Raw genomic sequence first — 14,383 nt, forward strand, 5'->3', positions numbered from 1 at the left:
CAGAAGTCAGTGGGACTCTGCAGACAGACCCACTCCTAGATACGAGGAACAGAATCTGGTCCTTTGAAATCTAAAGGAGAAGAAAAGACTAAAACGAATACAAATATGAATCAACTCATCTGACATTTAAAAGCTGATCAGAAATATGGTGAGATTGTTCTAATCTGTGATATTCTTTTTTTCTTTTCTTAGTCTGTCTGCATACTTATTGACTGGTCTGTCTAATCTCTCTTTCTGCCTCTGGGATATAGAATCTAAGGACGTCAAATATTTGAAATATTATCAGGGTTATCAGTGGGAATGGAGCAAAGAGCCTGTCCTTAGCAGACTCCAAGACTAACAGCTGATTTCTGAAATTCCATGTATGTGCCAAGCCACCAGTAATGATGTGCTGGGTCAGCTCTTAAGCAACGTTGTATGGTTCAGAAGAATGAGATCACTGAGGCTTAGATTATCAAAAGTGCCCACATGATTTAGGTTTCCAATCTCAGGGACAGTCAATTAAAAAGGCCTGTATATAGGCTCAGACTTTCCAAAGTAGGCTAATGCATTAGACACCCAAATAGCCAATCATTTCATCTCCCTACGCACTTTTGAAGGTGATAGCCATAATGTGTAATTACCACAAGAGGGCAGTGGAGGTGAAAGCATGGAAAATAGCCCTCCATCCTTGGACCTCACCAACAGATACAGTCAATGAATGCGAAAGGAGCAAATAGACTGTGTATGGTGGCGGTAAAGAATAGGAGATGAGTCAAAGGAGGAGGTACACTGTGTAGAGCTGGACACATTTTTTAAGACAAACACTGAAAAACACAGTTTTGGTTGCCCCGCTATATTTGTGAATTTGAAACAAATCTGCCAACTAGTTCCATGCGGGGGAAGCTAAATTCACCAAACAGCACAGAGGACCTTAGTCCCTCCCAATTCCTTCAACACTGAGGTTCGGGAACCTACCTGGGATGGGGGAGACCCTCGTTCAGTCCCCACCTCCGTCCATCCTGGAGCACAGATTTGAAGTTTGGTTTTAAGCACTCGTATTTATCCTTAAGGTAAAAAAAAAAACGCCAGAGAATATATGTTACAAATAATTTTAAAGAAAACCTATGAAAGAAGTTTACCAAAGATTACCCCAGCTGCAATATGGGCTTTGGCAGGACATGGCCTTTAATCCCCACACAGGATTTTTCCTGTGGATTCAAGTTCCTCAGCTCAGAACAAGAACTCCTGTCTCTGTGAGTGACTCTGTTTGAAGAACCTTGAACTGGAAATGAGCCAGACAATGGGTATCTGCCCAACAGGCAGTTATAAAAATGGGTCATTTGTATTCCCTTCCCCCTACTAATAACCTAGGGCATTCACTTCACACGTATTGTCCCCCAAAGTCTTTTGACGTTCCCACTATCTCTCAGAGATAGCCATCTTCATGACCTTCTCCTAGTGAAGTTCCTTACAATACTGCAGTAGTACATAAACATTTTAATACTTTGCATTTTAATAGAACAAACTACAAAAATGTTAACCTTGATTGTGTATCGTTTAATTTAATCCAGTAAGGTTTGTCCGGTATGATACAGTATATTGTCATATCTGTCACAACTTAGATCTTCCAACCTTACTCCCATCTGTATGGGGTTGGGTCTTCAAGTCCTTCTCATCCATTCTAGTCTGTCTTGAATGTGTTTCCTCTGAAACATGGCAGCTAACCAAATCTGATGTTGTGTCTTCCAATCCTTCTCCTACCCTACACTTCTAAGTTTAACACCCTGCTTCCTATATATTCTCCTGATTTTCTTTTTACATAGTCAAATCATCCATGCCTGGATTCTCTCAGCTTCTTTATAATTGGTACAACCTTCTTGCTTCTCCTATATTGCTAGTTCTGAACATGATCCATTCTCATAAATCCCAACACACATCTTACATTTTTCATTTCCACTGTATTCAAGATTTTTTCCTTTCTCATCCTGGGTGCCCAAAATATGGAGTCCTGCACAAATGCAAATCTCAATATTATCTTGTAGATCTTACATTTCAATTTGGTTGTTTTAGTGAAACTCGAATGCTCAAAAAGTATTCATATAGCAGCCTATCTTGCAAAAGGCATGTTCAATTTCATTGGAGGCACAGAATGGCAACCTGAAGGTCAAGACAATGGTCATGATGGGAGTCAAGAACCCACTTATCCAAGACCCTGCTGCCAACTGCAGGCAAACCTTGGAGTTGATGATGGCTGTGTAACGGTGCAAGGTGCAGATGGCTACATACCGGTCATAAGACATCACCACAAGGGGGAAACACTCAGTGATAGCCATGGAACCAAAGAAATAAAACTGGGCAATGCAGCCCAAGAAAGAGATCACTCTGTGGGCAGTGAGTAAAGTCCTTAGCATCTTGGGGGTGGTAGAAGTGATGTACCAGATCTAGAGAAAGGAGAAATTTCCCAGGAAGAAGTACATGGGAGTGTGAAGTCTCCGGTTAGATAAGATGATGGCCATTATGAGGATGTTGCCAGCCAATGTCATAAGGTAGATAGCTAGAAATAGCACAAAGAGAAGCATCTGCATCTCATGAAGATCCCCAAATCCCAGCAGGATGAATTCTGCAAGAGCGGTCCAATTTCCTTTCACTGCTCTGTCCATCTAGATTCAAATTGGCCCAAAACCACAAAACACAATCATGAAAATTCTGAGAAGTGCAGGAGGCTTTTCATCCCGCTGTTTTTCACAGAAATGTGATGTTTCGTTTTTCTGAATTTTCCACTCATTTTATACAATTTCCCGATGTTCTGACCTGGTAATTTTCTACAATGAAGTCTACCCCCACACCCCAACTTTGGAGATGGCACTTGGACATATTCTCCAGCACATCTGGAGTTTGGGAGTACGTTCATTGGGTGTGAAAGTCAACACCTGCACAACACTTAAATCACGTAATCCCAGCCCTCTCTCATTCTCCCAGGTGCCTCCAGACTTGGGGGTGACCCTTGTACCCAGTGTGTTTCAGGTTTATACTGTGCCCTGGTGCGGTTGTTGCATGGTTTGCATTTCTGTTCTGTCTCTGCAGATGACCCACCTGAGGTGTCATTGCTGTTTTATTTTAAAGGCTTAATTGGCTGCGTAATGGTCCCTGCAGAGGGGTGAATATCACCCACACGTTGAAACTTACCCGGCAGATTCCTGTAGGTCAAGGGTGTTCATTTGTGTGGTTATATATAGACAGGCAGGTAGTCCCTCTGCATGAGGGTTGGGAGCCACTAGCTAGGATAAAGATATGGGGAGAATGCTCTGCGGAGAGCCATGTTGGATAAAGATGACGCTCAAGTCAAGCATGGGTGTTTCATCTGGCCAGCTTGAACCTGTACATCCAAAACTCTCAGGCAGTGATTTTCAGAGCCACCTAAGAGTAAAATTTTCAGAGGGGCCTAAGGGAATTAGATACCCAACTCTCCCTTATTTTCCTTGGAGTTGGGTGCTTGATTCCCATAGGGTCCTTTGAAGATCCCAGCCTAATGGATTTGGCGGCCCAGTTCAAATGGTGCGAATTGGACATCTTTGAACGTCTTCTCCACCATGACCCGCACAGGAAATTTGCATCTGAGATTTGTAAAGGCTCCTAAGTGAATTAGGTGCCAAGTCCCACAGAATGTCACGGGGAGCTGGGCACCTGACTCCCTTAGGCTCTGTTTGGTTGTGCAAAAACATAAGACTCAGACCAGGACTTTAAAGTCAGCATTAGATATTCCAGGCCAAATTCTCTCATCACTTTCATTGGAGTAAATCAGAAGTGGCTGCACTAGGCATTATAGCCTAGGTGGGTAAGGCATTGGACTGTGTCTCAGGAGATATAGATTATGTTCCCAGCTCTGCCATTGCTCTGCTAGGTGGCCTTGAGGAAGTCGCTTGCCTCCCTGTGCCTCAGTTTCCTCATTGGTAATGTGAGAATAATGCCTTTGTGAAGCACTTTTCGATCTAAAGAGGAGGAGCGCTGTATAAGAGCTGGATATTGTTATTACCAACATCACAGGAGATAAGTCAGTGCAAAACAGGGGCTGGGAGTGAAACCTCAGGGCTATTTGTTTGTCTTTCCTTTAACCACGCAAGTTAGGGACCCAATCCTGAAAAACCTCAGGCCTAATGCTAATCCTGAAAATCCTTACTCATGTGAGTAGGTGTTACTGACACCAGTGTTTTCATTAGCACCAGTGTGGTGAGAAATACTGTCCTGAGTAACACATCTGGCAGGGTCAGGCCATCAAATGGTTCTTACTCATTCAGGAAATAGCTGCATTGATTTACACTAGCAGGCGATCTGGTCCATTGACTTCAATGGATCTACACTCATTTAAACCCACTAGGGATGAGCCCCCACTGACCACAATACAGTTATGCTAGTTTGTGTCAACTGGGAATCTGACCCCCATTAGCTTCACGGGGGCTATGCTTAACACAGCACACACACAAATCAACACATATAGTCCAGCACAACCGGACCCAGCCACAAGTCTACAGCACCACGGAGAGTGTCTCCGACAATTTCCTGGTGCAAGTGCTGGAACAACCAACTAGGGGCCGTGCTTCTCTTGACCTGCTGCTCACAAACAGGGAAGATTTGGTAGGGGAAGTAGAAGTGGGTGGCAACTTAGGCAGCAGTGACCATGAGATGGTCGAGTTCAGGATCCTGACAAAAGGAAGAAAGGAGAACAGCAGGATACAGACCATGGACTTCAGAAAAGCGGATTTTGACTCCCTCAGGGAACTGATGGGCAGGATTCCCTGGGAGTCTAATATGAGGGGGAAAGGAACCCAAGAGAGCTGGCTGTATTTTAAAGAGACCTTATTGAGGGCACAGGAGCAAACTATTCCGATGTGCAGAAAGAATAGCAATATGGTAGGCGTCCAGCTTGGCTTAACAAAGATGTCCTTGGTGAACTTAAATGCAAAAAAGAAGCTTACAAGAAGTGGAAGCTTGGTCAGATGACTAGGGAGGATTATAAAAACACTGCTCGAACATGCAAGAATGAAATCAGGAAGGCCAAAGCGCAATTGGAGTTGCAGCTAGCAAGGGACGTGAAGGGGAACAAGAAGGGTTTCTACAGGCATGTTGCCAACAAGAGGAAGATTGGGGAAAGTGTGGGCCCCTTACAGAAAGAGGGAGGCAACCTAGTGACGGAGGATGTGGAGAAAGCTGAGGTACTCAATGCCTTTTTTGCCTCTGTCTTCACAGACAAGATCAGCTCCCAGACTACGGTACTGGGTGGCACAGAATGGGAAGGAGGCGAACATCCCACAGTGCTGAAGGAACAGCTCCAAGACTATTTAGAAGGATTAGACATACACAAGTCCATGGGGCTGGATGCAATGCACCCGAGGGTGCTGAGGGAGTTGGCTGAGGTGATTTCAGAGCCATTGGTTATTATCTTTGAAAGCTCGTGGCAACAGGGGGAGGTCTCTGAGGACTGGAAAAAAGCAAATCTAGTGCCCATCTTCAAAAAAGGGAGGAAAGAGGATCCAGGGAACTACAGACCAGTCAGCCTCACTTCAATCCCTGGAAAAATCATGGAGCAGGTCCTTAAGGAATCCATTTTAAGGCACTTGGAAGAGAGGAGGGTGATCAGGAAGAGTCAACACGGATTCACCAAGGGAAAGTCATGCCTGACCAACCTGATTGCTTTCTATGATGAGGTGACTGGCTCTGTGGATGTAGGGAAGGCCGTGGATGTGATATACCTTGACTTTAGCAAAGCTTTTGATACTGTCTCTCACAGTATTCTTATCAGCAAGTTAAAGAAGTATGGGTTGGATGAATGGACTATAAAATGGATAGAGAACTGGCTAGAGCATAGGGCTCAACGAGTAGTGATCAATGGCTCCGTGTCTAGCTGGCAACCGGTCACAAGCGGAGTTCCCCAGGGGTGGGTCCTGGGGCCGGTTTTGTTCAACATCTTCATCAATGATCTGGAGTATGGGGTAGATTGCACCCTCAGCAAGTTTGCAGATGACACTAAGCTGGGGGGAGTGGTAGATACCCTGGAAGGTAGGGATAGGATACAGAGTGACCTAAACAAACTGGAGGATTGGGCCAAAAGAAATCTAATGAGGTTCAACAAAGAAATGTGCAGAGTCCTCCACTTAGGAAGGAAGAATCCCATGCACAGCTATAGGCTGGGGACCGACGAGCTAGGCAGCAGCTCTGCGGAAAAGGACCTGGGGGTAACAGTGGATAAAAAGCTGGTTATGAGTCAGCAGTGTGCCCTGGTTGTCAAGAAAGCTAATAGCATATTGGGCTGCATTAGGAGGAGCATTGCCAGCAGGTCGCAGGAAGTGATTCTTCCCCTCTATTCGGCATTGGTGAGGCCGCATTTAGAATATTGTGTCCAGTTTTGGGCCCCCCAATACAAAAAGGATGTGGACAAGTTGGAGAGAGTCCAGCGGAGGGCAACAAAAATGATTAGGGGGCTGGAGCACAGGACTTATGTGGAGAGGCTGAGGGAACTGGGCTTGTTTAGTCTGCAAAAGAGAAGAATGAGGGGGGATTTGATAGCGGCCTTTAACTACCTGAAAGGGGGTTCCAGGGAGGATGGGGCTAGGCTGTTTTCGGTGGTGGCAGATGACAGAACAAGGAGCAACGGTCTCAAGTTGCAGTGGGGAAGGTCTAGGTTGGACATTAGGAAAAAGTTTTTCACTGGGAGGGTGGTGAAGCACTGGAATGGGTTACCTAGAGAGATGGTGGAATCTCCATCTTTAGAGGTTTTTAAGCTGAGGCTTGACAAAGCCCTGGCTGGGATGATATAGCTGAAGTTAGTCCTGCTTTGAGCAGGGGGTTGGACTAGATGACCTCCTGAGGTCCCTTCCAACTCTAAGATTCTATGATTCTATGATTCTATGCCCCAATGTTTCCTCTGAGAGCTCTGTGCGTGCCTTAGTTTCCCCAGATGTTACTCATGTATTTCAGTGATGGGACCCGGGTGTGTGATCATTGCAGAGGCCACTAGAGGGAGACTGAGCCTTCCACCGCCACAGGTCGGCAGACCTGGCCAGGACCCCCTGCCTTTCCTCAACCAGCTGCAACAGGTTGTGGCAGGCAGACACCATGAGGAGTGGCCACCTTGCCCAGGAAGGCGACAAAGGACTGGGAAGAAGCAAAGGGACAGGGCTGGGGGTGGCTGGCTGGAAGAGGCCAGTTCCCCACAGGGGACTGGAGCCAGGGGTGTAGGGCCCAGGAGTATGGGCTCTCCAGCTGGTCACTGTGGGAATTTCTAATTAAGCTGCTAACAAAGTCTTTCCATGCTGTGATCCTGAGAACTAATAAACTCTTCTGACTCCCATGCTGACTGTGAATTGCTTCTGACTGCAAAGCGGGTGCATGGCCCCTTTGGGGGCGTGTAAGAGCATTCCAGGGTCACATCCAGGGGGACTCACAGGGGAAGCTCAGGCAGAGCAGGGGGGCTGAACCCATGAGGTCAGATTCAGGAGGCGGTTGCACGGGTGTATGGAGACCCGAGGGGCAGACTCCGAAGCACTAGAGTCCTGACTGGCTGCATCCCAACTGGTTCCAGAGCCCTGTTCATGGGGAACCCTGTCACAGTGGCCTACTGGTTTGAGTAGAGAAGGTCTAGGTTTTTCTCTCCTCCTTGCTGCAGTTGTAAACCTGGACAAAACATTTGACGGCAAAAATGTCAGAAGGGTGTCAGTGACTTCAGTGACGACAAGGCTCTTGCAAATGCATACGTATGACACCAAATGGGTGTTTTTGTTTAAAGTAACCCTGGGTGACTGCGACTCTGCACGGTCTCTGCCTGTTTGCACACCCTTCTAGACGCTCCATTGGCAAACACAACCAGCATTTGAAGTATATCCAAAGAAATCCTCTGATGAAATGAGATGTCGCTGGCTGGAGCCTACAATGAACTAAGCAGTCTCTACCGCCATGGGTGCAGACTTTCCCATGTATTGTTCAGCCGCTTGTAAGACCTGCATAGCTTTTATAGCTTGGGAATAACTGGACGTGCACACTCAGAGTAACCTAGTATTGATTTCTGCTTTAATGCATGCTACTCCTAGGCTGGAGATATCTGGGATCAAGTCTTTTTCCAAGCATTGGGATTTTCAAAGGAGCCTAAGGCCCTAGGCCCTGATATCTGTTGTTCTGCAATTTATAGGACCTGTGTGACCTTCTATAGTTGAAAATTGACCAGACATGTTAGAGCTGTCATCGTGGCTGTCTTGACAGAGTGAACCAAGGACCTCCATTAATAAAACCATAGACACCCATAGCTTGAGTGAAAGAACCAGGGATTTCTAGCTGAGGCTGTGACAGATAGATTGGGCACAAATGGGTATTCGTAAAATGCACTAACCAATGACTTATACTACACAGGGACTAGTTGCTTTTGGTGAATACTTTATAGTTTGGTGCTGTTCCAGGCACGGTGTGTACCATGAAGATCTTTTTCCAAGACAAAGATCTAGTTATACGTTATGGGATTGTCAAAAAGGAACCTAAAATATTTAGGTACTAGTTCCTATTATTAATCAATGGGTGCTGGGTGCCAAACTCCTTTAGGCTCCTTTACTACTGTCATCCAAAGACAATAAAACACCCATAATTCTAGTGTTGGGATACTTGACAAGGATCAAGTCCTCATAAAGCCCAGCTGTCTTTCAAAAATGGTGGGTGTGTGACAAAGTTTGACAATGGGTTTAACTGTTTTTCTTTTGTGGTGTGTTTCATCAGGTAAAGCTCCCAGCATCAATGAGAGAGGAAAATCACACCAGAGTAAAGGAATTCATCCTTCTTTAATGCCTTGTGTCTCAGTATTTTCAGGTGTCCCTCTTCATACTCATCCTCTTCATGTATGTCCTGATGGTCATTGGTAATGTAGCCATCATCATTCTAATCAGGACCCATTCATGCCTTGAAGCTAGGGTGACCAGATGTCCCGATTTTATAGGGACAGTCCCGATATTTGGGGTTTTGTCTTAGGGGCCAACCCCAGCCCAATTTTTCACACTTGCTATCTGATCACCCTACTTGAAGCCTCCATGTAATACTTCCTCTGCAACTTCGCCTTTCTGTAGATACGGTTCACCACAGCCTGTGTCTCTAAGACTCTAGCCAATTGTGTGTCCCAAAGCAAGTTCATCTTCTTCACCAGCTCCCTGCTGTAGATGTACTTTATCTTCTCCTTTGGCTGCACAAAATATTTCATCTTGGCTTGACTGTCATGGCCTATGATTGCTATCTCACTATTTGCTACCCATTGCATTATAACACTGTCACGAACAGCACCTCCTATCCTCACCTAGCCCTTAGCTTTGGGGTTGGAAGTTCCTGGTTATTTTGATGATGGCAGTCCTGATCGCCAGGTATTGTCCTTCTACGTATCATTAATTTTTAAAAAAACCCATATATTTTGTCTTCACTGTCATGTGGAACGTATTTCTCAACTAACTTCTTTAAAACTCTTGGGTGGAAGGAATCTATCTGTTTTATAGTTTTAGACTTCTACCCTTCACTGTTGTATCTCCCAGCACCTTCCTCATAAAATCAGTGTTAATGGTGAAGTCCTGTGCAGATTCCACAGAGGTCTTCTGTCTTTCTGAGTCTGTTTCTGATTTTTGTTGTGGTTGTGCCGGTGGGCACTAGGGGATAGAAGAAGGGGCAATGTTATGACGGTCATTAGTATGGTAGAAAGGCTTTTCTAAGTAGAGGGTTGTGTTGCATTTTCTTTAGACAATACTGGATATGCCTGATGTCTTTTGGGGATATGTTCCATAGCCAGAATCCCTGACAGAAATGGCTCCTTTCTCCCCTACTCTCACGTGCTTTGTCCCAGGCCTAGTGATCTGCAATGTCCCAAAGGAATGTCATGGTTCAAACATCAACAGTCAGTAACTGATATAACTAGGGCTTGATCCATTAATTCAGCCCTGCTGATTTAAAAAATGTTTGATGTTAATGGAATGACGCCATTTGGAAATCATTTGATCTCCCACGGATTGTATTTCACAAGACTTTCTACACCTCATTATTCTTCAGGACAATAATGACAGCGTTTTAGCAGTGGTTTTACAATAGCGTTCAGGATGTTGACTGTCTTGGTCAGTTTCAATGAATACTGTGAAGAAGGCTTAATAAAAAGAGAAATGGTGGAGCCTTACCATATCATCACAACGTTCAGATGGGCAGAGCATCAGCCTTTGGCTGATGGTGTTCTCAGTATAGGGGAAATTATATAGATGTACGCAACGAGAGTTATCACACATGACCTAATGATGACAATGGCCAATATGACGAAAGCTGCTGTCTCAGTGATGAATGTGTCCATGCAAGAGAGGGACTATTCAGGAATTTATGTTGCAATAGAAAGGATGATGATAGGACCTACTACACATCTACTGTCATGACTTGTCTACAGTCCCCTTCCAAACCTGAGAATGGATCCCAAGTGCCCTACTTTGGACATTAAAGCCTAAAGTGGAGAAAAAGGAGGAGGGCGAGAAGAAGAAGATGAAATGTACATCAATTTCACATTTGTCCCGTGCCTTCAGATTATGCTTTTGTTGCACCAGTGTAAACCCATTCTCTCCAATGAGATTTCACACGTGTAACTGATTGGAACTTGGAATTGAATCTATCCACTCTATTTTGGCATGGTTGACTCTCTAGAACTAATGGGAATGTAAAGTAATAAAAATTATATTTTCCCCCTTAAAGTCATCATTTATGACTCTGAGCAGATATAGGAGGAAGACCTGATGAGAGAAAAGGGGATAATTTTGCATCCTCACTTTTAAAACTAGATATTTTTAGATACTTTTAGAACTAGAGAGTGCCAACTGTTATTAGTGAAACAAGCAAGGACTTTGATTTTATCATCTTTATTTTTTCTTAAATACATGGACACATTCAGATTCTAGTTAGACTATTATAAAAATCCATAGTGAGGATAATAAAAACAGTGAAAACATTCAGATGTCTTAGAAAACATGCTCACATTTGGGTGGGTTTGCCTAGTGGTGGTAACATTTTGCACTGGAAAGACATTTTGGCATAAATGGAAAGTGGTAACATTTTGCACTGGAAAGAGTTGGCATAAAACCCGCAAGGAGCTGTTCTGTCATCTTAGATAGGAAATAACGAACGTTATCTTAGAAACACAGGCAAAAACACTGCTAAACTATAACAGTCTCCTTTAAATTTGAAAGGTGTCTCAGTTTCTAGTGATGGAGCTAGCCATGCAATATCCTGGTGATTGTTTTCCACAAGACTTTTGTCTGTCAAATGTATATTTTCCTATGTACTATGCTTATAAAAAATCTCTCTATAAAATGTCTCTCTCTATTTTTCTCCAGTATTATCTATAGTTTTATAGTGGTTAGGATCTACAATAATTCTCCTTTAGCCAAGCTGAAATAACTTCCCTCAAAGCCATGTAATAAAAAACTATATACAAGGGTTCAAGGGAAAGAAGAATATCTCAATGCTTCACAAATTCCCTTGGGATTTAATCTCCAAAAAAACCTCACAGTCATGATTAGAATTTACAGAGTGTGTTGCTTGTAGAGACAGTGAAAGAGTTCCAGGAGCTAGATTCAGGGACAGTGATTTATATTCCCATGTGGCAAGTTTGTGAACTCACATATCTGCCTTCTTGCATTTCTTCCGTACTAAACTGATTATATCTCTACTCATTCTCTCTAACCATCAGAGAAGTGACATTCTGGATCAGCTGGGAGCAAACAACTTAGTGTGTTCTAAGAGAGACATTGACAAATATATGAGTGGGATTTTATGATGGGACTGTTGACTTAGCCATTTTCTTTTTTAATGAACATTTTCACTTGATTTTTTGTCAAAGTTTTAATGGAAAACGTTATAAAAATCATTACTGATTTTTTTTCCATCTACAGAAATATAGAGAACTCCCCCAAACTTAGAACCTTAAAAATGGAAATAAGTTTGAAAATTTGAAATTCTTCATTAGTTCAAAAAACAACCACCAACTTTGTTCATCATTCTGTATTTCCTGCATTTTGTGTTATTCTTTATTCTTTGTTCATCATTCTGTAATTCCTGTATTTCATATTATTATTTTTTTCCTGCTGTTTAATAAAGTTTCAGTCATCGAATCAGGGAACAGAAACAATGTCATGTGACTTGCCCAACCAATCATGCACGACAGATAATGAAAACTCTGCAGTTACTACACATTTAAAATTTTCAACTGCACTCAGAATTTTGCCCTATGTCACTGAGGTCTTCATCCTGCAGATGCTTTATGAACAATCTTATCTTATTTAGTGTGAGTAATCCCACTGAAGTCAGTTGGACTACTCAAAATAATAAAATCCAGCATATGAGTAATGATATCAGCACGGTCCTCAATGTGAATTGCTAAAATTAATGTCCATATAGGGACTGATCTAAAGCTCATTTACTTCAATTGCAAGATATTCATTCATTCCAATGGGCTGCGGAAGAGACCTCTGAAAAGCTCCTTAGGGCCAGATTTTCAAAAGTATTTTGGTTCCTAAAGTTGCAGATAAATGCTATGTGGAAATTTAAAAATGCCTAAGTAGGTTAGGTGCCTAACTCCCATAGAAATCAATGGGATTTTGGTACCTAAAGTGCTTTTGAAAATCCCACTGTGCGCCTATTTAGACACCTAAATACTTCAGCAAATCCAGCTCGTTGGAGTTTACATACAATAGACTTTCAATAAAACTTAGGGTCGTAGAAGCCAGATTGTTAATTGTATTTAGGTGCCATTCTGAATATTTAGGTTCCTAAATATCTTTGCAAATACCAAAGGTAACATGAGCATGGGCTGAAAACCAGGCCCAGTAAGATCTAAGCCGTTCAAAAATTCATGTCCCACTGAATACCTTCCAGAAAGCCTCCTTCACCTCTTTATTTCTCAGAGTGTAAATGAAGGGGTTCAACAGCGGAGTTACAATTGTGTTCAAAGTGCTGATGACCTTGTTCATTTCCATGAAGTTCTTTTTGGAAGGCCTGACATACAGGAAGACGGTGGAGCTGTACCAGATAATCACAACGGTAAGATGGGCTGAGCATGTGGAAAAGGCCTTTTGCCGGCCTTGGGCTGATGGGATCCTCAGTATGGTGGAGATGATGTAAATGTAGGAGACCACAGCAATCGAACACGATCCTAGGATGATGATGATCGAGATGATGAAAGCTGCCATCTCAATCACAGAAGTGTCTGTACAGGAGAGAATGAACAAGGAATCTATGCTACAGAAGAAGTGATTGATGATATGAGTGCTGCAGAAGGACAACCTGGCTATCAGATATGCCGGGATAGAAACAGCCAGGAAACCAGACACCCAGGAGCCAAGGGCAAGCTGAGTAGACAAGGTGCTGTTCATGATGGTATTATAGCGCAATGGGTAGCAAATGGCCAAATAACGGTCATAGGCCATGGCAGATAAGAGAATTTGTTCTGCGGAGCCCAAGGAGAAAATGAAGTACATCTGCAGGATGCAGCTAGTGAAGGAGATGGAGCTTTTCCCAAGGAAGACTGCAATTGTCTTGGGGACAGAGACCGTGGTGTATCAGATCTCCAGGAAGGAGAGGTTGCAGAGGAAGAAGTACATGGGGGTGTGGAGCCGTGGGTGACTGCTCACTAAGGCTATGATGGAGACATTCCCTAGGATTGTTAGGATATATATCACGGAAAACAGCACAACAAGATACATTCGGAAATACCAAGTGCCGGGAAAGTCCAGTAAGATGAACTCCTGCACACTGGTTTGGTTTTCTATTTCTGTACGAGTCATGAAGCCCATCTGCCAATACAAAAGATATCATTGGCAGCAGGCAGATAAAAATGCTGAACACACCAAGATGCTACACAACCACAAGCAGCATAGTAGCACCTTACTTCGTTGTGAAGCCTCTCAAAGGCCTTGTCTAGATGGAGAGTCAGTGCGTGAGAAGCTGGTGTGTGAGTCTACAGTTCACTATGTGTCAGTTACAGCTCACAAAAAGTTCCCACTGACCCACTCCTGTTTAAAGCACAGCGAATCAAAGCATACCAGGGAATATTTAGGGATCAGGATCAAGATCCACATGGACAGTTAAGCTATGCCTGCACTGTACAGTTCTTTTGGAGGGGTGTAGATACATACACACCTTGCCCCCTATCATGGGTCTAAATTGCTGTGTAGAGGCACTGCTTAGGCAAGTGGAGTAAAGACAATGCTGAACTCTGTGGATATGTACTCGAGTAGGTACCCTATGCAGCTCTCTACTCACCTAACCATGACTCATCCTCCCGCAATGCTATTGTGTAGAGTCTCATTGCCTTCCTGCTGCAGGAATCTTTTGCTGCAGCGGGGAAAGGCTCCAGCAGTGT

At 43.7% G+C, this 14,383-nt stretch overlaps 1 pseudogene; it reads right to left on the bottom strand.

Annotated features, from left to right (window-relative positions):
- Nucleotides 1–12,872: 12,872 nt before the first annotated feature.
- On the bottom strand, nt 12,873–13,805 carry LOC137142899 (olfactory receptor 6F1-like; annotated as a pseudogene).
- Between the last annotated feature and the right edge of the window lie 578 nt (nt 13,806–14,383).

This window comes from Emydura macquarii, unplaced genomic scaffold, assembly GCF_026122565.2.
Source record: "Emydura macquarii macquarii isolate MOO-44397 ecotype Brisbane River unplaced genomic scaffold, CSIRO-AGI_Emac_v2 contig_3286, whole genome shotgun sequence".
NCBI classification, from domain to species: Eukaryota; Metazoa; Chordata; order Testudines; family Chelidae; genus Emydura; species Emydura macquarii.